The sequence below is a fragment of the Embiotoca jacksoni genome, unplaced genomic scaffold (assembly GCF_022577435.1).
Source record: "Embiotoca jacksoni isolate LCO1_2020_lvr unplaced genomic scaffold, fEmbJac1.0.p SCAF_105, whole genome shotgun sequence".
NCBI lineage: Eukaryota > Metazoa > Chordata > Actinopteri > Embiotocidae > Embiotoca > Embiotoca jacksoni.
This window is the reverse complement of record NW_027185236.1, coordinates 232,017-256,988: the sequence shown is the minus strand read 5'-3', so window position 1 is coordinate 256,988 and position 24,972 is coordinate 232,017.

Below are 24,972 nucleotides of genomic sequence, written 5' to 3'. Positions count from 1 at the left end.
AGTACTCCTCAACAAGACCGTTCACAGATCGCCGTGAAAGTCGGTATGAATACTCACGCTCCTCCCACTTTGGACGTTTCCTCTCGCGCTCGCCAGTGAACGGTACAGCGAAGGCAGCGAAGGCAGCGAAGGCAGCGAAGGCTCCTCCCCACAATAAAACTGTAAATGTGAGCGCGTAGCGGCTTTAAGACGAGCGGCTCGTGATCGAGCGACGCGGCCGACAGCTGAATGTGTGAAAGAACAGACTGTTTTCTCCCCCATCAGGACTATTTTCAATGGATTTGCAGAATTCCTGTGTGTGTGTGTGTGTGTGTGTGTGTGTGTGTGTGTGTGTGTGTGTGTGCGCGCACTCTCTCTCTCTCTCTCCCTCTCTCTCTCTCTCCCTCCCTCTCTCCCCCAGACGGGCCCTGGTGGATGTGTGAGGCGGTGTGTGTTGTGTAGGTGGAACCTTCTGGAGTGTTGGAGGAAGAAACCCAGAGGAGGCGACGCTCCGACCGACCGGGCCTCCCGGGGCTGATTCATCCACGCTGATAATTTCACTTGAACCTCCTCCTTCTACTCTTCTTCACTACTTTACTTCCTCTTCCTCCCCCTGTTTTTCTCTTCGCCCCCCCCACCACCACCAGTCTCTATTTAATTCCTTCCCGTCTCCCTTTCTGTTTCCTGCTTCCCCTCCTCCTGTAATTCTTTCTCCTTTAATCCTTCCCTCCCTCCCGTCGATTGGCTCGCCTCCTCTCTCCTCCAAACTTCCTCCCTAATCCCTCCCTCTCTCTCTCTATTCACTTCTCCTGCTGTCTGCACTGTTTTTATTTATTTATTTGTTTTTCTCACCCTCTCAGTTCCCTTTCCTTTCCATTCGTAACGATTCCGCGCCGCCTATTTAACAACTTTTTGAATGCTTACGAAGTGGCTTATCGGCTAATGCCGGGGTGGATCAATAAGTTCTGCTGCTCGTGCGCGGAGCAGAAGGAAGATAAAACCTCAGCGACTAACTGGTACAAATTTCATCACTTAATCGTGATCACTTCCTGGAGTTTACACACAGTTTTTTTTTTGGGGGGGGTGAAAATATAATGAAATACTGCGTCGGGTTTCGTAGTTGCCCGGTTAACATCCAGTTTCTGAACGGAGCGTGCACGTAGAGCACATACTGCATTCATAACCATGTTATGATATAAAATCCAGATTTTTTTTTTTACATCTGGAAGTTGTGTAGAAAACGAGCCCGCAGCTCTCGGTATCCGACTCCCCACCGGTTCTGACTGCGCAGCAGCGGCCGGGTCACGTCGACACAGCAGCAGGTCCACGCTCGGTTCCTAAATATTCAATATCTCCAGCGCTGCTATTCTTTTCCCTTCTTCCTCCCCTGCTGTTGTCGTGTGTGTGTGTGTGTGTTTTTGGTACCTTTACCGGTATAAACACCGAGCTTGTCGGGTCCGGTAGTCGTCGTGGGCGATCAATGCTCGTCGCTAATGAGGCAAAAATATCCTGTTCTGTAGGTCGTAGTTGAAGTTTCGGGTGCGAGCTGGTTCCGGTTCTGTTTTTTTGGGTTACTCCGTGCTCAATGAATGGAAATCGAGACGATGTCCTAATAAGGATAGCTGCACCAAACTTGTGAGTGTGTTTTTTTTTTTTTTTTTTTCAGTGGCAGGCAGGCAGATGTCTGACAATATTCTGACGTTCGGTCCTGCTGTCTGCCGATGACTCAAGGATAGTCCACGTGCACACAAACACTCGCACGTACGCACACACCCGCGGGCGCCTGTTCCCAGTCCCAGCGGGCCTAATTGGCCCAGTCTGCTTAGTACAGCACTATTATTCAGCACTTCTGACAAAAAAAATATTCTTGTGTGTGTGTGTGTGTGTGTGTGTGTGTGTGTGGCAAAGCTTCCCAGTGACACTTAAAGAAGTCCCCGGAGAGCTTCATGTCGTCTCATGCTTTGACACATCTGTCGCAAGCTGAGGAAGGAACACCTTTCTGGGGTTTCACACAAGTCCAAGAACATTTCACACACACACACACACACACACACACACACACTATACTGAGGGGGAAAAAAAGTTTAAGGCCCATCACAAGCTCACAGCGCACAGCCGTGATTATGTTTTCCTCAGACGACTTATCAAAAATATTTCTCCGCTCTCCTTTTTCCTTCCAGCCTCCAGATTGATTGCTTTGCCTTCCCCTCAATAACAAAGTAAAACCCAGTGTGTTTGGCTCGGTGCCAGGCTACCGGAGCAGCGGCCCCCCTGCTAGAACGAAATCAGGACCGCGGCGTTGGCGTGTTCCCACCACCCCCGTCCCCACCTCTCCCCGCCTCTCCAACCCCCCACCAATCGCTCCCACACAGACTCCCCTCCACCTCCTTCTGTCTCTCCACCCCAATCATTACTCCAATCAGTCGCCCACCTCCGTCGGATGATAATTCCACTTTTCCTGTGGCGATTCGCCGCGGTAATCACCGCACGGTTTTTATTTAGAATAACGGCCTCACCTGCCGCCCGGCTGTGTTGTCATCTGCTCACATACCACCATCCGGGGTGGGGGGGCCGGGGGGTGGCGGTGGGTGGGTGGGGGTGGGGGGCGGCGCAGTGGAGACGTTAACGATGGCTCGCTCAGAAGTTATGAATCCGCAAATAGTACCCGAGTTAAGTGTGTGTGTGTGTGTGTGTGTGTGTGTGTGTGTGTGTGTTTGGTTGTTGTCAACAAAAAAATTTTGTTTAATAAAAAAAAAAAAAAAAAAAAGTGTCACCCAGTGGCGGAAAAATATAACGAAGCTGACAGTTAACCAGCGACCGCGATGGTAATAATAAATATGGTCAACTTAGCTCAGGAGGACGAACGTACACGTGCCTGTTATTAGACGGACGGATGAAGCTCGGCGTGAAAAATCGAATCTCAAAGTCTCGTCGCGAGCGCTAAACGGCTGCTCCCTTTTAAAACTTTGAAGATTTTTTGGTTCTCCATCTGCTTGGCTTGTACAACTGCATATCCTCCCTCCCCCTCCCCCTCCCCCCCCCCGCCCGCCCATACCTTCCATTTATTTATTTTCTTTCTCTCTTTTCTTTTCTTCTTCGTCATTACGATGTCTGTCTTAAAGCAGGCGCACCAACGCGAGCGACACGCACGCCATGTTTGAATGTGTTGTGACACCCTCGTCTTCACAGGGCCTGATTTCCCAGGGGAAAATGGGCGTTTGGCATGTTTACATTTCTGTTCCCGTTTCTGTGTCGCTTCAAACCCCCCCCCCCTCCCCCTCCGCTCCCTCCCCCTCCATCTCTGCTACCGGCGCTGCAAGCTCGACGTTCGCCGGGGGAAAACAGACGCTGACCCGGGCTCTCGCACCTAAAGACGAAGGGAAAAAGACTCGAGCAGACAAACAAGAATCGCCTCGGGAGACGGCAGAAACCCCCCCCCCCCCCCCCCCCCCCACGATCCGCCCACCGTAGCGCGAGAGGGTCACGACTCGTGTTTTTCAGTTGCGTGTGCGAGAGATTTTTCCTCAAACATGTAAACAAGCGTGTTCTCCTCCTTTTGGAGGCTTTTGGGCGTTTAAAGAGGTTAGAGGACGGAAAACCTTTTTCATCTGGTGGTGGTGGTGGTGGGGGGGGGCGCGTCTGAGAAGCGGGGAAATCGGACTCGAACATGAATCGCAGCCTCGTCTTGGCGTGCGATGTCAGTCGAGAAGGTTGAAGACCCGACACAGGAAACGTGTTCGTCAACTCCCGTCCGTCTTCGTGTTATTTTTTGACGAGCTGCCACGTTTTGAAGACGCTCAGCTGAATCTTTCAAATTGTCCAAATCGGATCGCTTTTGCATTTTTTTTTTTTTTTAAACATCGAACCGTGTCTGTTCTATTTTAGCTTTTAATCACTAATCCAGTTTCTCAAATATTTATCTAGAATACTGACAAAGCTGACAAATTGGTTTGTATTGAATGTTTGTATTTGGTTTTGAAATGTGTAATGAATGGTCTTTTTTAATTGCAGTGCAGAAATGCCAAATTAGATTTGTGTTAATTTAGTCTGCCAGAAAGCCAGTTTCTAAAGTTTACTCCCTCGCTCTTGCTGTCACTGGACTCTATTATCCCCTCAGATATCTCCCTCTTCAGAAGGTTTTTGGATATTTCCACCTGACAGGAACACGAGTGTGTGAACAGTTCGGCAGGAATTAGCCTGGATCATTTTTTTATTGGTCTGAAGGTGAAGGGGCAGCTCAGACTCCCCGACTCACAGTATAGTTTATGGTTATATACATATATATGTATATGTATATATGTAAATATATGTATGTATGTGTGTGAAATGAAGCGAGGCTGCTGGCTGTCAGTCTGATCGGCGGTCCGGACGCTTTGATGTTACGCAGTCTCGAGGACTTTAACCTTCGTGAGTGTGTTTGTCTTCATCTACATTCACATCCTCTTCAGTTGTTTACGTCGTCCAAGGTCTCCGCCCTCATACCTCTCCATCCACAAGATGTGTTTATCTATTAGTCTCCTCTTCTCTTCCCGAAGGCCACCGTAAAACACTGCATCTCCGGCGGATCGTTAGTCTGAACGAGCTCATATTAGTTCCCTCCTTTTGTTTGAAATATTCTCCGACACCGGTTGTATCCTGGTTTTTGGTTTGTCTAGACAAAAGTCTCTCAATATACAACTGGAAGTGTTTTTATTTCCACAAATCTCACGGTTGAAGTCAATCTGAGGTGAGAGCTGGTTGAGTTGGTAAACAAAACAAAGCGCCACATTTGTTGAATTCCTCTGAAATAGACACAAAATCCTGATTTAAGTCGCAGCTTGTGTTGCCAGTTTTCTCAACAGCATGAGTTTTAAGCTCCGTGATTGGGTCTTTCTTGCTTTTATTGCATCACGGGAACTTTTTCTCAAGGTTTTTATGCACACAGGTCATGGACTGTATATAAAAGTATATGAAAATGGTTCCGATGCAGAAGCGCCTTTAGCTGCAATACCACCGAGTGCCACTAGAGGTCGGCTCCAAAAAGCCTCCATAGACTCCATAACAATGTTATTTCGGTGTTGTTCGCTAAAGTTGCTCCTTCTCATTAGTTTTCTGGAGGTCCATCTGAAAATAATCCCTCATTAATTAAACAATAAGGTTCAAAAATATGTTTTTTGGGGGGTCGTGTCTGTTTGATTGACAGGTGGACGTCGCTGACACCATAATGCTGGTTTTCAGTAGAACGACAATATTTATGAGTGATTATATTGACAAACTGAACATTACCCTCCTCCTCCGGGCCGCTTCCTGTTCTCCCACCAGTAGTAACCCCCCTTCCCCTCCCCCTCTCATTAGCCCTTTTATTCCTGTGGATTTATTTCCTTCCTTCCTCTGCCTTCCTTCCTCTCTCTCTGTCACCCCCTTCTCTAATTTGAAGTGCAATAGTTTCCCTTTGGCACGAAAATATTGCATCATTTATCATGTCTCTCTAATTCGTCTTACATATCCTCCACCCCTCCACCTCCGCCGCCCACCCCCCCGCCCCCCTCCCAGCGGCACTTGGCTGTGATATTGCCCGGAGTCGACGAACACGAGGCGAGTCGTCGCCAATCCGTGCGACGATTTAAAAAAAAAAAATTTTTGATCCATTTGAACAGACATACAGTTCAGGAATGTGCTATCGCTCTCTCACCTCTCTTTTTTTTTTTTTTTTTATAAACACACACTCGCGGAGAGTGTGCGGGCGTCTGGCCGGGGCTCATTGCGAGGCGATGGGTGTGGGCCATTTTTGCGGCTCAATGCTCAGTGCTAAGCTGTTTGCCGCGGTGGCTGGCCAGAGGTGTATTGGGGCTAAATTGAACCGGCTGCTGATTAGATGGCCGCCCATCGATAAGGCCCGAGTGGAAATTTCAGCCTCGGCTCGCGCGTCCCGGAGAGTGAAAACGTAGCCGCGGGCTGGAGTCGGTGGGGGAAAAAATAATAAAAAAAAATACGGCAGGTGTTTTGGACAGGAGAAGTTTGAAGAGTCCTCCTGTACGTTTTCTCCGCTCCTTCGCCAGTGTTAATGAAAAGCCGAAGCTCATTATTCCCTGATCACATCTCTTCCCAGGGGGTCAATCTCATCATCGCTCTGCATAATTTACATCCAATCTCCATCGGTTTTTCTTAGTCATACTTTTCCTTCTTTCATGATACATCATATTTTATCTCATGGCCAATTAGCAAAACTCCAGATTTTCTAGCACTTCGTTATCGAGCAATCTTGTTGAACACTTGATGAGTTGATTATTTGGTCTCGAGATGAAAAAAGAAAAACCAGTTCCAACACCAAAGTAGAAAAAAAAAAAAGCAGAAAAGACTTTATGAAAAGAAGATAAATCTTCTCTGTTAATTATCTGTTGATCAAACAGAACAGAAAACGGTTGATTACTGTTTCATAATGACACTTTTTCTCGTCTCTTCAATCACTTTTAAGTACCTCGATTTAACCCGACAGAAGAGAGAGAACCAGGCTTTTATTTTGTTTAACTAAAGTAATCTCAAAGTGCAGTTAATGGTTTTTATAGAACTGCATTAGATGTCGTGTGTGAGCGAACCTCAAACTGGAGCCAAGGTTAAAAAAAAAACTCTCAGCTATTCAGGCTCAATTCGCTCTGAAGGCTTTTATTGTGAAACATCTGCAGGAAGTATTCAGTGTTATTATTAGCGGCTTTACAGGGAAGTATATAGTTAATCAGTTGGTGTGTTTAAAGCGCAAATATGCACCTCTAACTTTTCCTTTTGAACTTTTTTTTCTTCAATCCAAAACAGCTGCTTTTATTTGCCAATTTCTGACGAGTCGACATTATTAGCAGCTTCTTCGTTTAATATATACATGAACGTACAGCGTGAAAAAGTTAATTGACTTCTCAATCGGACCATAAGAAATGAGATTTTTTTTTTTTTTTTTAAGGCCCCCGTCTTTTGGTGTATTTTTCATTCGGTGCGCCTCTGTGTACGAAATCAGGCCATCCAGGGTTGTTCATATTGATGTGAGGTTTATCTACAATTCATCTGTCTCAGACGACACCGCCGCTCCGTGTTGCTCCCATTCACAGCTCTCGCTATCATTATCCATGACAGAATAAAGCTGTATTGAGCGACAGCATGTACCTCGCTCTTATTAAATTGTTTGTGTGTGTGTGTGTGTGTGTGTGTGTGTGTGTGTGTGTTGTGTGTGTGTGTGTGTGTGTGTGTGTGTGTGGGCTGTCTGCGATAGTGCTGACAGCAGCAGTTTAGGATGCTGGACCGGCCATTCTGACTGCACGCTGTTATTATTGTGTTCACTATGAAGCTCCATTCAGGTACGATGAGATGGGAATTCGTGTCTCACTTTATTTACACAGATTCGACTGCTGAGAGGGTTTTTTTTGTTGTTTTTTTTTTTGGTCCTCCGGCTGACGGTATTGACTTTAACATGCACACCGAAAAGAAAAGAAAGAAAAAGAAAGCTTGAGCAGATTTCAAACTTCTCTTTAAGATTATTAAGACGTGCAGAGACTAGTCTAGACATTACGACTAACGCGCTGCTGTTTGGTTGTTTGGTGCAGTCGGGTTGCCGGGTCCATTCTGTCAATTTCATTTCTGTAGTAACACCTTTTACATACTGACGATGTGTGGCTGCATTTTTTTTTCTTTTTTTTCCCTGACAGAAATAAAAAGCTGTGTGTGTGTGTCTGTGTGTGTGTGTGTGTGTGTGTGTGTCTGTCCAGTAATGGCGTACGTCGGTCCAATTGTGATGAGTGCTGATGGAGTCTAGTGGTTCTGGCTGTGTGGGAGAGCGACACTGTTAGCTTAGCGCGGCTATTTTCAGGACTCCTCCATGCAAAGCCATCAGCGCCCACACACGCACGCACACACACACACACACACGCACACGCACACACGCACACACTAAACATTCACATGCAACAGCGTGTTGGACTTTCATTAATAAACAGATGCACGTCTGAAGCCTTTCTGTGTTTTCAGTCTGTTCAGGAAGCTTCTGTAGTTTTTCTTTCTTCCCTGTTTTCTAATATCAAAGCACTAATTTACATTTTTTTGTTTGTTTGTTTTCATCCTCCGTTCTGATCGTTTATTGGAAATTGAGAGGAAAACGACAAGTTTTTCCTTTAAGTATAGTACGCCATAAACATTCGGCCACTAATACGGCAACATAAAAGGACCAAAAAGAAACCAGACTTTCATTAATTGCTGGCGGTAATCCAGCCTCTCGTGTCTCTCCTGTCTTTCCATCTCGCCCACTCGCCTTCCTTACATCGCTCTCGGTTTCACCCCAGTGCATCAATGGAAACGTGACGCCTCTGACAGAAATACTTGTAATTATCCTCCCACACTCCTCCCCGTCTCTCGAAAGGTGATTGGACGGCGGGTTTCTCGTTCCGATGTTCCGGCCGCCGCCCACGTCAGACCTGTCGTTTCTCCTGCAACACCCATTTCCACCGCACACTTCTGTCCGCCCGCCAAACGCTCCAGCAAGCACCTCCCACCTGGGATCCTGTACGAACCGCATCTCGCATTAAATGCAGTTTAGGTGAGCTGACGGGTGATATACACGCACACACACGCACACACTGTAAGCACCCGTAGATCCACAACACGGCGCCGGCAGTGACGCACACGTTCAGTCACAAAGGTGAGTAATTCTTATCAGTCGTCAGTCAGGCTCTCTCTCTCTCTCACACAGCATGGTGTGATAGACTGTTTTCCCTCATCTGTCTTACCTTCTTCTCATCCCCACCCCACCCACCCCACCCACCCCTCACCCCTCTCCCCTGCTATTCGCTTTCACTTTCTCTTCTGAACTCAGGAATTAATATATAAAACTTTCTGTACATGAGATAACCTTTTTTTTCTGTATTTTGAGACTGGTGTTGATTTATTTTACTTTTTTTTTTTTTTACCACCAAAAATATACATCCCACGGCCATGATGTAGCAGAACAAACTATTATCCATATTGGATAATCCTGTCCACCCTCTCCACCACCTGCTGCAGGGACAGAGGAGCACTTTCTCCAAAAGATTCCTCCAGCTCCGCTGTCACAAGGACAGATACAGGAGATCATTCCAGATACAGGAGATCATTCCAGATACAGGAGATCATTCCTGATACAGGAGATCATTCCAGATACAGGAGATCATTCCAGATACAGGAGATCATTCCAGATACAGGAGATCATTCCTGATACAGGAGATCATTCCAGATACAGGAGATCATTCCTGATACAGGAGATCATTCCTGATACAGGAGATCATTCCAGATACAGGAGATCATTCCTGATACAGGAGATCATTCCAGATACGGGAGATCATTCCTGATACGGGAGATCATTCCTGATACGGGAGATCATTCCAGATACGGGAGATCATTCCAGATACGGGAGATCATTCCTGATACAGGAGATCGTTCCAGATACAGGAGATCATTCCTGATACAGGAGATCATTCCAGATACAGGAGATCATTCCAGATACAGGCGATCATTCCTGATCCAGGAGATCATTCCTGATACAGGAGATCATTCCTGATACAGGAGATCATTCCTGATACGGGAGATCATTCCAGATACGGGAGATCATTCCTGATACGGGAGATCATTCCAGATACGGGAGATCATTCCTGATACGGGAGATCATTCCAGATACGGGAGATCATTCCTGATACAGGAGATCATTCCAGATACAGGAGATCATTCCAGATACAGGAGATCATTCCAGATACAGGAGATCATTCCTGATACAGGAGATCATTCCTGATACAGGAGATCATTCCTGATACAGGAGATCATTCCTGCCGACCGCAATTAGACTGTACAATAACTCACCTCTGGCAAAATCCATCACATAACAATAACACTGTTGTCTGTGTTTCTTGGTTGTTTATATATAATGTATATAGATATATACTGTACTGTATATACTGTACATTTTATATTTTTACTGCTATTTTACTGCTATTTTATTGCTTTTCTATTGTTCTATTATTATCTTATTGCTTCTGTATGCTGCTGTGGCGAAAAAAATTTCCCCTTGGGGATTAATAAAGTAACCACCTAACCTAACCTAACCTAGTACACCATATACAGTACGAGAGGTCATGAGGTCACAGTGACACCCCCCTACAAAACTGCAGTGGTAAAGTTATTTACATTGTTTGTCGGGCGACTCATTTACTCCTTGACCTCGGCTGTCCTACATTTTCTAAAATGTAGTTTGATACTACTCGGTAAACAAGTCCTGAACTTAATCTACTGACACGTAACAGTAAGTTGTTTTTAAGGGGAGCTGCAATATGTACTGAAAATAAAAAATTATATTCAAAGAGAGGGGCGGATCTGAATGGGAACCTGAACGCACCCCAGACATGTCAATCAAACCAGACACGCCTCCAAACGTACCTCTGAGGCCTAATAGTTAATCCATCCATAATCCATATTAATGATAATTAATAACTTTCATGAGAGAAGCTCATGCTTTTTGAATAACAGTCTATTGGAGGTTCTTTTTGGTAGCCAGCCCCTAGTGGCTCTCGGCGGTATTGCACTTTAAGGCACTTCGTCAAATCTTAATGTTTATTTGCAGATTTTTTTTGTCTTTTTGAAGAAAATTCTGCTTTTAAATCTGAACTGAAAACATCTCGATTTGACAAAAAGTCGTCTTTTTAGGTTCTCTCACAAAAAGTACGACATTTAAACGAGTGTTGTCGGAATATTTCGAAGCCTAAATTCGTGCCAATATCAACAAACTGAGCAGTTCAACTTTGACCACCAGAAAATGTCACTAATTGTCCTTCCACAAAGACACGCTAATTGCTTTGAAATTGCGCTCCAAAGGAAAGCTGCAACCTCAAGTGTTTGTCATGAATGCAGCGACTCAAAGATCACAAATTCTTTTGTCGGACTAATGAACGATGTTATTTCCACGGCTCAGGCGTGTTCATTAAAGGCTCAGCGACGCTCTTGAACTTATTACCTAGCTTCCTGCTAATGAGCGCAGTAATACAAAAAATTTTTTTTTAAAAAAGAAGAAGGAAATATGAACTTGTGAGGGAAAAAACAGAACCTTATCTGGGAGAATTCTGGAGGAAAAGGGAAAATCACTTACAGCTCTTTCACTACTTCACCTTTACTGAGAAATAACTCTCTTTCTTCCTCGCTGCCCATATCTGCCTGTAATGGCAAGTCATTTAAGGGAAATTAACATTTTGACATGCTCCTCAGGGGTTGAGAAAAAAAAGTGAAGAGGAGAGGATAAGAGAAGAAGAGGAGGGAGGGGAGTTATGGAAAGGCGGCCGAGAAAGAGGATGAATTAGTATTTAATTCGGTACGGTTGGATCTTTGGTCCGAGGGTTAAGTGCGGCGGAGTTAAACTGTCTTCTGTCTTCTCGTTGGCCGAGAATCCTCGACTGTCTGATGGATTTTAAAAGGCAGCCGGTCGAGGCAGATGGTCTTGTTGACCGCCCAACCCCGAGAACAGATGATCTAAAAATGGACATCCGAGTTATGATTGTTGTCCAGATCAACTTTTGGAGCATCTTGAATATTAAATTCATGCATGAATGACCAAACTTAAGAAAGGCGCACCGAAGATGCCCTAAAGTCTTTAAAAGCTGATTTTACAACATCCTGATTTGTTTGTATTGATATTTCCTGTCATTTCTGTTTTTAAGAAGTTTTCCAAGCCAAGTCTTTGATGGTTTTACCGGGCAACTGGCTCACCTCTGTGCCCCTGAAAGATTAATATTTCTATTCTATTTAAACACGTCCTGGTTATTAGACAGCACTGCAGGGAAAGATGAGACTGCGACAAAGTTGTCCAACCGGAATCGATATCGGGGAAAGTTGTGTGTTTGCCTCTGTGGCTTCTAGACGCCCGTCGGCTTTTACGACTTACCAGAAATCCACAAGATCTGCCAATACGGGGAATTTCTCCCTTATTTTTTGCTTCCCGGGGTCGAGACCATAAACGCACCAGTTGGCAACTTCCAGGAATCCCTTGGACCTCCCGGCGATACCTTATTCGGTTGGTTTCTGCCGGATATCTGAGACCGCGGTATGCAAATATCAGCATGCGGATAGGCAAATGTAAAAGGTTAAGCTGAGGAAGCCCTTCGGGAGAGCTCCCCCTCGTGATCCCAGAGCTCCAAATATAAACAGCAATTATTCTCTCGCACCTCGGAAACAGCTAATTGAAATGTATAGCTGAAGCCTCGCTTGTTTTTACTTTGACAGACCGCCGGGCTTCTCGCAGTGAAATTACCCAACGAGCAGCCAAAAGGCAAAACCTCTTTTGGAACAACAGGTTAAGTTCCCCTCCCCTTAACTTTGAAGCAAAGTAAATCCATTTTCTTTTCAAATAAAATTTTGCACCAACTTTTTCGGGGAACGCGTGAAGTTCAGGTTCACCCCCCCACTCCCCAAAAAAACAACAACAACAACAACACATAAATAAAAATACATCACTTTTAATTGCACGAATCGTTCTGAAACAAACAGGCGATGATCAAGCTTCACGGTGTCGTCGTCTATCTGCCGTTTCTTCACCTTCCGTTATTTTCTCTTTCTTTCTCTCGTTCTCTTTGTCTCTCTCGCTTCGTATCCCCGGCCGGGCCGTGTGGATTAGCGCTGAAAGCTAATGAAATGTAATTACCGCCTTTGTCGATAAGAATCGATCGGCTCGGGTCTCGCCGATTCCCCCCTCCTCCCCCACCCCCTTTCCCAGAGAAGGGTCCCGGAGGGGGGAGGGAGGATGTTTGCAGCAGCAATGGCTACCACGGTGCTGCCCCCCCCCCTCCATCTCCCCCTCACCTCCCCCGGCGCTCAGGCTCTATTTCCTGTCTGGTTGCCATGAGCAATGGGAGATAGCATTGACAGGGCGGTATGAAGTGGAGTCAGATCTGTCGGATGGTCCCTCAGCATGGCCTCGTGAGGGGGGTGGGGGGTGGTGCTGGGGGGGGATTCCTTATCAAATCAGCCAGATTAGAGAAAGAGGGTCTCAGGGAAAAAAACGTCAATGCCCACATCAAGCGCGAGGTGATCAGGGTTTCAGTGTGTGTGTGTGCGTGTGAGATCCAAGATTGGATAAGGCAGTGAGCGTGTTGCTTATTTTGCTTTACCTCTTTCCTCTGCTTCACTGCAAATATATATATTATATATACATATATATATGTATTTTTTATATATATGTATATATCTATATATATATATATATATATATCTATATATCTATATATATATATTATATGTCGCAAACTTATTTTGCAAACTTCATCTGCTTTTTTTTTTCTGTTCATTTTTAATTATGATTTCTGTTTGAAACTTAGTTTTCTGATGAAGCTGGCTAGTTTCAGATATTTTTTATTATTAAAACATTTCACAGTTCGGGGCCAAGCGGATGTCTCTATAATAAAACAGCAGCTATTTTATAAAATCCAATCAAAAGAAGGAGCTAATTATGGTGCTCGCTAATTAGAGTGAGAATACGCAGCCAAGTTCTGATTGGATATGTTTGCTTTTCTTTTTCTTTTTCTTTTACATGCATTTAATTCCTCACATAATACAGGAAAGTATCTTCTTGCTTTAGTATTTCATCTTTGGGAAAAAGTGACCGTACGATGCTTTTTCTGCCTGATGGAGGTTACATTTCTTTGAACCTTCCAGTGTGAACAAACTTCTCATTTTTGTCTTCAGCTAAAAAAATTAAAAACAGCATTGTTTGTAGTTCTCGACTACTTTAAGCTTATCCACATGCTTTTTTTTTTATTACTCTAAATTCTCTGTATTTTTGCTGTTGCTGTGTGGTTAATAACCTTGGACACCAATAGCTTCTCTTTTTTTGTCTGTCAAGGACGTTATGCTCCCTCCTCTGTTCATCTTAAACAAAATTTCCCACTGCATTTTTTTTTCCTTACAATAAAGAAATGGATTATTGGCGTTGCATATTCTCAGTCATCGTCCAAATGACTTCGGTGACCTTTTATGTCGGTATCCGTGTGCCAAACCCCTTCCTGTATAAACCGTGCAACTATTACGTCATTAACGCCGACTGTAAAGACATTAAAAATATTTCTAGTTTTGGTTTAAACCCGCCGATTGTCGAGATCTCTCTCTCTTTCTCTCTGTAGGTTCTGCGGGAAACTATTTCTGTGCAAGCGAATGGCAGCGAACACACGAGGAAAAAAAAATAAAAGATGGACAAAGCGAGCTGTACCTCTACCCACACACTCACACACATCACCGGTGGTGGTATGGGGATGTGGCCAAGTGTGTGGGAGAGATGGAGGGAAGGATCGATAGAGCAGCGAAAGAGTGCTGTAAACCATGAAAGAAGACAAAAGCCTCCTGTTTTCCCACAGTGCACCAGACTCTGTTAGCCTGGGAGCTACAGCGCTACCACCAACACACACTTCTCTCTCACAGAAAACACTTGCATACAATCACCTGGCTTCGAGAGTAAGAGTAATAAAAAAAAAAGAAAAAAAAAAAGAAATAATAAATACAATGTGCATGTACCCGGGAAATATCAATAAGTGTCTCTGGGAAGGAGAACACACTTTTAGCTCAGGGAGGAATAGTTTTATTCTGCTCTCCGTTGCGCTCTGTGTTTCATGCTTCACCTTAAATGCCCGGCAGTGTTTTGTCTGTCTGAGCTGCTCGGTGTCGGGTTTTTTTATTTTTTTATAAATGTGCAGCTTATCTTGTGTCTATTCGTTTTCAACTGATTAGACGTTTTAAAAGGAAAATCTTCAAATTGGTAAATTTTCACATTTGCCAAAAACCTTTTCTTTTCTGTTTTTTTTTTTTTTTATCTTGTTTTTAATTTATTTTATTATTGAAACGTTTTCTGCCGTGCTAGCAGTGTGCTAATAGATGGATTAAGATTAAAACGCTCTACTATCTCCGAGATTTCCTTCCTATTGGTTTCGGTGATCCTCCATTAGACATTTTCAGTTTTAGTGAGTCATCTTTGACGTCTTTTGACTCGGAATAACTTTGGTGATCTTGGAGACTTTTCATCCTGCGACATCATAACTACCATATCTACCGCCAGTGGAGTCTCTCGACCAAAACAATAACACAAGTTGGACCTTGATGATGTCATGAGGCAGCGTTTCCCTGGAAGCTATAGCTACTGGACAGGTGAAGTGAATATGATGTCATTAACAGGTGACCTAATGACCTTGATTCAATTGTAGATATCGCCGGGTTTATCATTGTTGACAACATCTGGAATAATGTAACTCAATAACATCTGTAAAAACTCGTCTCCTTTAAAGACGTTTGAGTGCGGAAAAGGACGTTACACCTTTTAACTACGATTTTAAACGGTACTTCTAAACATCTGCATCGAAGTAATTTTATATATATATATATATATATATATATATATATATATATATATATATATATATATATATATGTGTGTGTATTTCCTGTTTGTAAAAACAGTCTTTGGACATCCAGGCTGGTTTTTTTTTAAACTTTTCCTGAAAAGTCTTTCTGTCTTACTGCTCACCAGCCAAACAATAACATTTCTGAGCGGCCTAATCTAACATGGAAGGTAAAAGTACGCGTCACGCTTGAACTAAAACATGTCAGGACGACGCTGCAAGCTCGTAAAGAGAAAGAGAGCGACGACGGAACAAACGGCGCCGAAGGTTCAAACCTCGTTGTCAAAGTCGCTCTCTACATGCTGAATGTTTACGCGTCTTCACGTCACTTCTTATTTGATGTTTCTGACGGACGTCTGAGGGGACAGTTTTTGGTGTCACTCAAAGGGTCCCTGAATGGACTGAAAACACACACACACACACACACACACACACACACACACACACCATCGGCTCGTTACGAAACCCAGCGTGTATTTGTTCGACCGTACTTGTTCGACCGCAGTAGTTAGCACAGGTTGTTTTTTACTTTTTTTTTTTTTTTTTTTTCTAACAAGCATCTAAGCAGAAGGCAGCAAAGCCCTCACTAATAATAACTCAAACAAATGCCCTTCGACTGCACGAGAGCGCTGGGAATACTATTAATACTCATGTAAATAGGAAGCTATTTCCAGCAGGTTGTTGTGCTGCTGTGGGGATGTGATGTAGCGTCGCACTGTATCGTTGGAAAACAGTCGGAGGGGAGGAGACTCGGGATAAAAAAAACTTCTTATTGTAAACACTGTTGTTGGTGCAGGTGATATCGAGATGTCGACAGTAAAAAAAAAAAAATATATATATATATACATTGGAGTGTTTTTGTGACAAGATGAACTAAAGTTCATATTTTTAACAACTTTGGCTACATTTTTTGGGTGTAATTTTTGCTGTTATTAAGGCCGTGGTTTTGTGGTTGCAGACCAACAAAGCTTCTTTTTTTGTATTTACCTTTCTGTCTGCCATGTTGCCGCTCTTCCTCTGAAATGGCAGATTAAAAAGCTCAACCAGCAGCGACGTCGCCCGTCGGTTTGTGAACAGTCGTTAGCTTCCAGTTCGGATTTTGCCTGGCGCCATCTTTGCTAGTTTGGAGCAGGAAGTGACCATATTTGGAGTAGCTGGGGGGGAGGAGCCAGCTGGTGGATCTGACTGATCTGATTGGAAACCATGACGATACTACGTCCCGCCCACCGATAGCCTGAACCTGACTGTGCCACAGAGCTGTCAATCAAACAGACACGCCCCCAAAATTCAGATCTTTTTTTTTTTTTTTAGACCAGTTTTTAAAACCCAATAGTTCGTGGTTTTTTTCTGCCTAACAGAGGAGACACCAACTTGGCATCATTATCGTCACTCGCGTTTTAAGACGCTACAAATTCTGTCCAGCTTCGAAAAAAGCCTTAAAAGCAGTTAAAATGGAAAGAGAGAGTTTCATCGACGCTCTGGTGTAAACTGGCAGCTTTCAGGACGTTGTGGGTTCAAAAATCATCTCGGTGCGAATCTCGAGTCTCGATTTGACCCTCAGTCGCGCCGACATCGTCACCTTTGCTGTAATCTCCAGACTTCCTGTAAAGGCCGCCCTCTTCCCTCTCGGTTTCTATTCCCCTCTCAACCGACAGCTGCCTGCCCGTCTCCGTCACCACCCCTCCACCCACCATCCTCCCGGTTCTTTCTTTCTTTCTTTCTTTCTCTTTCTGTCAGTTTGTCTTTCATTTCGCGGCCCCCCCGAGCGAGAGGATTCCTGCAGAGGAGTGGCATTTGGAGAATCTCGCTCTCCTATTGCTGTCTCTCCACCGGGGTTAGAGAAAATCAATCCCACTAATTAGATCTGTGCATCACTGTTATTTTGTCTCCACGTGTGTGTGTGTGTGTGTGTGTGTGTGTGTTCTGCATGTCCTGTAATCTATATTTAATGTTAGGAAGCAGAGCTTTAAAGAGCGCCACAGCTGGCCTGTTTGCTAATTAATGACATTTTCCCCTTTAATTACCATTCAGTGGAAGCCTGTGCGATCACCCTTCCCTGGCTTTGTTTTGTTTTTTCGCTTTTCTTTCTTCCTCTCCGTTTCTCTTTTCTCTTCTCCCATCTCTATCCTCGTAATTTCTTCCTTTTTCATCCTTTCTCACTTTGCTTTTCTGTCAGTGTCGGGCCACGTCCTTGCTTTTCATTCATTTTCATGTGTCAAACTCTCTCAGCTGCCGCTCTCGTTTCAAAGATCTGAACTCCAGTATGATTTATGGAAATCTGAAGTGATGTTTTAAAGGGACTTATACCGTACAGCATCTTTACCCTGCAGCCGTCCACTTAGACCATCATGCATTGCAGCCTGTCTTGAAAGAGAGCTGTTTAAAGAGATGTCACAACAGTTGATATTGTTCTGTTTTTTTTTTTATAAACCAGTTGAGAGTGCATAAAAATTATTATTAATTAAGCTGCAATACCACCGAGTGGCTCCAAAAAGCCTCCGGCTCCATAGACTCCCATTCAACTTCTCTCATCAAATCCAAAGTGAATAAAATGTGTCCATCAGTTATCTCGGTGTTGTTAGCTAAAGTCACTCCTTCTTATTAGTTTTCTGGAGGTCCATCTGAAAATAATCCCTCATTCATTAGAAAAGAAGATTCAAGAAGACCTGTTTTTTGGGGGGGGGGGGGCGTGTCTGTTTGATTGACAGGCCTGTGGTGCAGTCAGGTTACAGCTATCGGTGGGCGGGACGTAGTATCGCCGGGTTTTCAATCAGATCGAGTCAGATCCACCGCTGGCTCCTCCCCCAGCTCGTCCAAATATGGTCACTTCCTGCTCCAAAGCGCTCCGAACTAGCAAAGATGGCGCCGGCCTAAAATCTGAACTGGAGGCTTCATAACGGCCGTTCACAAACCGACGGGTGACGTCACTGCTGGTTGCCGCTTGGTTACATTGTTGGGGGAAAAAAAAAAATAGCTTCTTCGTCTCACTTGGCATTTCTCTCTCTCGCTCTCTCTTATTTCCATCTCTTTCTTTTCTTTGCGGCTCAGATCTCAGATCGGCTGTTTGTCTCCCCGGGGAGAGGGAGAGGCAGCGGGAGCCGAGTCTCCATCTGCCTCTCGGTCTCGTCATCCCCCTTTCGTCCTCCCTCACCCTCTCCTCCCTCCCTCCCTTCCTCCCTCCTCTCTCCCCGGGATCTTGGTCCATCACCACCTGTCAGATGTCCGTCTCTCTCCCCCTCACACCAGTTCTCCCTCGGTCCAACTGTCAAATGAATTTTTTTTTAGTGAACTTCAAATGTCTTACAAAGGCCTGAAATGTGAAAAAAGAAAAGAAAAAGGTGCTCTTCCAGTGGTTTGCTCGAAGTAAGAATCCACATGGGGAGAAAAAAAAAAGTCATCAGATTTCTCCTTTATTAATTTTTAAGTCCGCAAACTCAAACGTGGCTTCTTTTATCTCGTTTCCTCTTGTTGTTAAAGTGAAATCCTCCCGGGAACTGCTTCCTGTTTGAGAGCACAGTGTTTCAGTAAGTGTGACATTTCTGGGATGTTGCAGGGAGGGACAGATTTCAAGGACTTATTTTAGGCTATCCAAGAATAGCTTTCAGCTTTATTGTGTCACAGGCTTGACAAATGTATATTGATCACAGTTTCCTGATTGACAAAAGTGAGCTGTAAAGCAGTTTCTTTTGAGGCTTTCATGAATCCGAATGCACCTCTACATTTTCATTTTCTCTCGACGTAGAGCGGCGTCTCCAACAGGTGAACTGTATTTCACTTCTCCCCGATGGGAGAAGCAGCATATTTGGAAGTAAACTTTGATGTTGTTTCCTGCTTACATGATTTTTTTTTTTTTCCAAAAAGAGTAGATGCAGTGGCTGGTGGTTTTTCTTTTGGACAGAGATTTACTAAAACCTTAAAAACAGCAAAAAGAAGAAATAGTTTGTTATTACTGAGGTCGTAGATGGAGAGTTCAGCTCTTACTGTGTTCTTCATGAATCCCTCAGCAGGAAGAAACTGTAATTCATCTTCTAGAAATAAATGAACCGATGGCGGGTTTGAACCGCGATTGGAGAATTGACTCAGACTGAGCAACTGAACTTGGACTTTTGTGACTCACAAACATCTCGAGCTGGAAGCCGACCGCGTGTCGGGTCTGCGGCGAAGTCGAAAAAAACCACACAAAAAAAAACAGCATCGCTTTGCCTGGTTTTTTTTTTTTAAATGTTTTTTTTTAATCTTTAATGAGGATTAAAACCTCCGAGATCAAACTTGCTCAGCCGAAGACACGTCGACTGCCCACACCTTGTCGTAACACCTCAGACAGAGAGCTCTGACACGGCTGACAAAGTGCCCGTTGCTAAGAGACAAAGTGAGAAAATAGCATGGTACCAACAGAAAAGCTGCAGATTAGTCTGAGATGCAGAAACACGCTGGCATTTAAAACCTTTAAGTTCCAACCGCTCAGTGTTTGTTTTGATATCTCAATCTGTCTGATTTTTTTTTTTTTTTTTCATTCAGTCGAAAACGGACGTCTCGTCGAAGCCGTCGCTCAAATCTGAGCAGGTCAAGATAGAGACAGTCCGACCGGCTGCCGGCAGATGATTCTGCAGGTTTTTTTTCTGTTTCTCAATTCTGATGAAAAAAAAAAAATCCATTTCAGAAACAGTTTGAGCACAAATATCCACCCGAGTAACCGGGCAGAAAAATATGCCTGTGTTTCTGATCCACATCACATGGAGGCAGTTTTTTTTTTTTTTGCATTGCATTGCTGTTGCTAGGCCACATGTTACCGTGCCACACGTGATTGTCAACTGCAGCTATTTTCGGGCAATCAGCAACAGACGAACAAATCTAAAGACCTCCTTTCAGGTTCACGTGCTCGACTAAAGTTCCTCCAAGCTGGGAGATCTGCAACGACGGCTCAAGTGCCAATAAAACTGGAAAAAAAAAGAAGAAAAAGGATGGAAATAGAGCTTTGACTTTAAAGCCCCCGTATTTGTATTTTGTGCCCGTACCTTTATGGTGCTTTAATATTGACGGCCCTCTCTTCTGATTGGCTGATTCCTTTACTGAGTGACGCACCCCGAGGCCAACCAAAGGTTATCTTCGATCTTGTAGCTTTGCTGGAATGAGCGCTCGGTATTGAACAGCACAACGTGGCTTTATTGGACTTTTTACTCTAAATGGCTCGATATCCTCCCCAATGCAACGAAGATCCAACACGAGATAAGAAAAGTGTTAAGTGAAATCAAGTTTTAATTTGACTGTCTATAGAGGAAGGTTCTCCAACCTTTTGGATCGCAATCTACCCGGCGTCTACTGGTTGGACACCCCCTGATTTTAAATCAGTCTCTCGGGAGCCGGTTACATCGCACGGGCAGAAATAAAAGATGTGTTTGGCCGTGTAGACGTTAAAATAATGACAAACAACCTGTAAAAGATTATTTGCAAAGCGATCCGTGACTAATGTGACTCAGCCAGGACCCGTGATGCGCAACGTTTTCTCAGCTCGGCTCGAAGTGACCACGGCGCTCCTCCGACGCACGGCTCCATGGGTAAATACTTCACTGTGAGGCGCCACGACGAGAGAAATGTACAAAAATAAAATGAAATTTAAACCGCTGCACGCTGCCAAAAAAAACAAAACATGCACCCACAGTGAGGGCTGCTCCAGACCACAGAGTCAACCTTTTTTCATTTTTCTAGTTTTTATGACATTCGAAATTGTTGCAAATGGTTTCTGTCTTTGATCATCGATATTGCTTATGACTGGATGCAAGAGGAAAATCCTTTTAAATGCATAATCCTCGATTTAGTCTATTTTTTTTGGGGGGGGGGGGGGGGGTGGTGGGTTCATATCGGTGGGTGGAGTCCAGCCAGCTGCTCCTCCGGCTGCGGCATGTTTAGGACACTTGACCGGACATATTAGAAAATTGCCTATTTGCAACCCTCTGGTGACTGAACCGGCCCCCGTCCTTTCTCAGATTTCCAGGACCCCCTCGAGTAGTCTGGGAACACGAGGATTGAAAATGCACCAGTTAGCTTAATTCTGCCCCCCCCCCCCTCTCTTACCCCCCTCCAGCCCTCCTTCCCCTCCCCACTTTGCTGATGTCCCGCTGCCAGTCGCCTGAATCAAATCTCACCCTCCAGTCATTCATTCAGGGTTGTGGGATGTGGGCAGCCTGCGCCGTGTCTCCAGCGCTGGCTGTTCTTAGTATTTTTTTTGTATTTTTTTTTTTAAACTCCGTGTCTGTGAATATCCCTCTTGTATCCCACAGCAGCAGATGACATATCACATCCCTCTCAAGCTTTTGTCAGGCTGCTAAATCCAGTCCCCATCGCTCTGGCGGGGCCAACAGCCGAATGGGAAACCTTAACTCACACCCGCAAAGCCCCCGTCCCCCCGTCCCCAGACAGACAGACAGCGGCCGAGGGGGACCCACAGCTTCCGATCAATTCCGCTTCCCTCTGAATATCAGTAAATCAAGCGGCGGCAAAGATCCCCTCCTCTGGTCCGTTTGAGGCAAAACTAATTCTGCCGGTTTCCTCGATAGTGATCTCGCTAAGACCCCCTGGTGAATGGTGGCGAGAGAGAGAGGGAGAGAGACGGAGACGGAGACAGAGAGGGAAAGAACTAGTGTTGTATAAAAAGCAAGCCAATAGGTCTACGGAGCAGGGATTAGTGGGTAAAGTGGATTAGGAAGGAGGTATTCTGATATTCCGCCCAGGCTGCCGAGAAGGTCTTTAGAAAAGCAGAGAAACATCTGCTGGAGCTTAGCGAGGCAATGAAAACACTGGAAATCAGAATGGGTTCGAAAAGACACGCGTGCTAACACACGGGGAGATTTAAAACAAGGGAAAAAAAGAAGCCGTGGCACGGGAACGAGGCGCCGGAACATCGGAACACTTTATATATATATATCTATATCTATATATATAGATATATATATCTATATCTATATATGTGTGTGTATGTGTATATATATATCTACATATACACATATATATATATATATATATATATATATATATATATATATATATATATATACACACATATATATATATATACACATATACAGATATAGATATAGATATATAGAGCGTGCGAGCGATTGCGCCAGCTCGACAGGTCCCGGCAAATTAGTGCTCGTATTCCTTGATTGAAGCCTTTGTTATATCGTAGAGAGCCACAGAACACGAAAGTCTCTTGTTGTCTGTTCTTCCACCTTTTTTTTTTATTTACAGCTCCATCGGCCGCGCTGACATAATGAGGACATGAGTTTTTCTAAATGAGATGAAATGAGGTAAAACGAAGCTCCTGTCAGCGTCAGGTTTTTCTTTTTTCTCCTTCCGGACGGCTTCTAAAAACGGCCGCGGCGTCGCTTCTTTAACTGGGCCATTAACTTCAGAAGGAAGCCTTCAAAGTTCCTGCGTCGACTCGAGCGAACAGGTCCAACAGGACGGTAATGTGCAGCTGAGTGTGATGCCGCTTTGATGGGACGGGCGGCGCCGCGTGGCTGAGCGCTGATGCAAAGCCGAGAAGGGGAGTCGGAGAGACGTTGGGATGGGAATGAACTGACAGGACTTTGCTGGACAATTTTTTTTTTACTTGTTTGAAACAAACATTTTTTTATAATTTTTTTAGACATCTATGAATTGTCGAGTTCACACAAAAACACTCGTCAAACTTGCAAATCAACGGATTTTCAGTGTCTTTACTTAATGGGTTTTGTTGTATGAAATGCACTAATTCCTCGTGTTAAGATGTGAGTACAGATGTCTCCTAAACAATATACAGACGTTCCATGAACGCCTCACGTGCCGACTATTGTTAGACACTTCAATGTACATATGTCCCCAATTAATAATCTGTTGATTGATTGATCTATTCAGCAGCCGTGGATATGAGACTCATGCTGAACCAATTCACAGATGTCACATGCAGACTATTAGTTGACGTTACAATACACATGTTCCCTGAATGCCTCTTATGCAGGCTATGAGTAGAAGGTACAATTTACAGACGTCCCGTAAACGCCTCACATGCAGAATATTTGTAGACGTTGCAATACACGGATGTTCCCTGAACGCCTCTTATGCAGGCTATGAGTAGAAGGTACAATTTACAGACATCCCGTAAACGCCTCACATGCAGACTATTCATAGATGTTGCAATACACAGATGTTCCCTGAACGCCTCTTATGCAGGCTATGAGTAGAAGCTACATTAAACACATGTTCCCTTAATGCCTCTTATGCAGGCCATAAGTAGAAGGTACAATATACAGATGTCCCCTAAACGCCCCTTATGCAGGCTGAGTGGATGCTACAATTTACGAATGTTCCATAAATGCCTCACATGCAGGTTATGAGTAGACGCTACAATTTACAAATGTTCAATAAACGCCTCACATGCAGACAATCGGTGGACACTTCAATGTACACGTGTCCCCTAAATGCGTCACATGCAGACTATTGGTAGACGTTACAATTTACAGATGACCCTTAAGCGCCTCACATGCAGACTACTCGTCGTCGCTCAAATGAACCGTTCTTCCACAAACGCCTCTCATGCAGAATAATCAGCCTTTTTTTTTTTTTTTTTTTTTTTTTGTAAACTAAATTTCAACTATTTATTTGGACAGCCTGGGAAGCATTACTCCCACCGAGTAAATCCCAAAATACTCCGTTGAAATGATGAAAAGACTCGATCTGAAGTCCATCTTTTTTTGGGCATCAACGCGGCCGTTCCACCGCTGCGGCGAAGTGGAAGTTAACTCTGTTTCGGGAGGATAAATGCGCCGTCTCTCGCTGACCTTTCCTCATGCGGATGCGTGCAGAGTAACCAAGCGTGCTTCCTAAGCGTGCTGCCGTCGTGTCCGCGATGCTTCTCTGCACGCGTCTCCTTTTGTGATGCGGAAGGCTTTTCCTTCCCCCTCGAGCCTCCGTAGACTCCCAGCAAGCAGTAAAATCTCCCCTATATTATTATATTATGATAGTAAACGTTGTTAAAAAACTGTAATTGGCATATTTCTTTTGTTAGACGCAACATTGAAGCATGCTACAGTTGTTGTAAAAGAACCTGCGTTGACTTTACACGTGGTGAAAAGTTATATCTAATTTATCCTCAATCGTGGAAATAAGTGTTTTCAGCAGGTTTTCAAGCGAAGGCTTTTTTTGCTGACACGTCTTCGGGGCTGACGTCACATCCGTGTTCCTGTTTTAGAAACGAGGTGTGATGTATGAAGAAGTGCTGGAAGCGTTCGTCTGCTCTGGATCTTCGCCACGCGAGCTCTCAATTAATTTGGTCTGAAATACTTAAACTGAACTGAACGAGTCTGTCTGCAACGAACCCGGGGATTTTCTCCCAACTCAGAAGTTGTATTTTTTTTAGAAAGCACCCTTGAGTCCACTTTGCTGCGCTGGGCCGCAGTTTAATTAAATTAAATTCATTTCATCTACATTGTACTTTGCCTCTGGTCTTTCTTTTTTTTTTTTCCCCTTAATGTTTGAGTAATAACTGTTCCGCCGGAGAATTTCGGGTCCTCGTGCTTTTTCTAACGGGAGAACGACTTTCAGC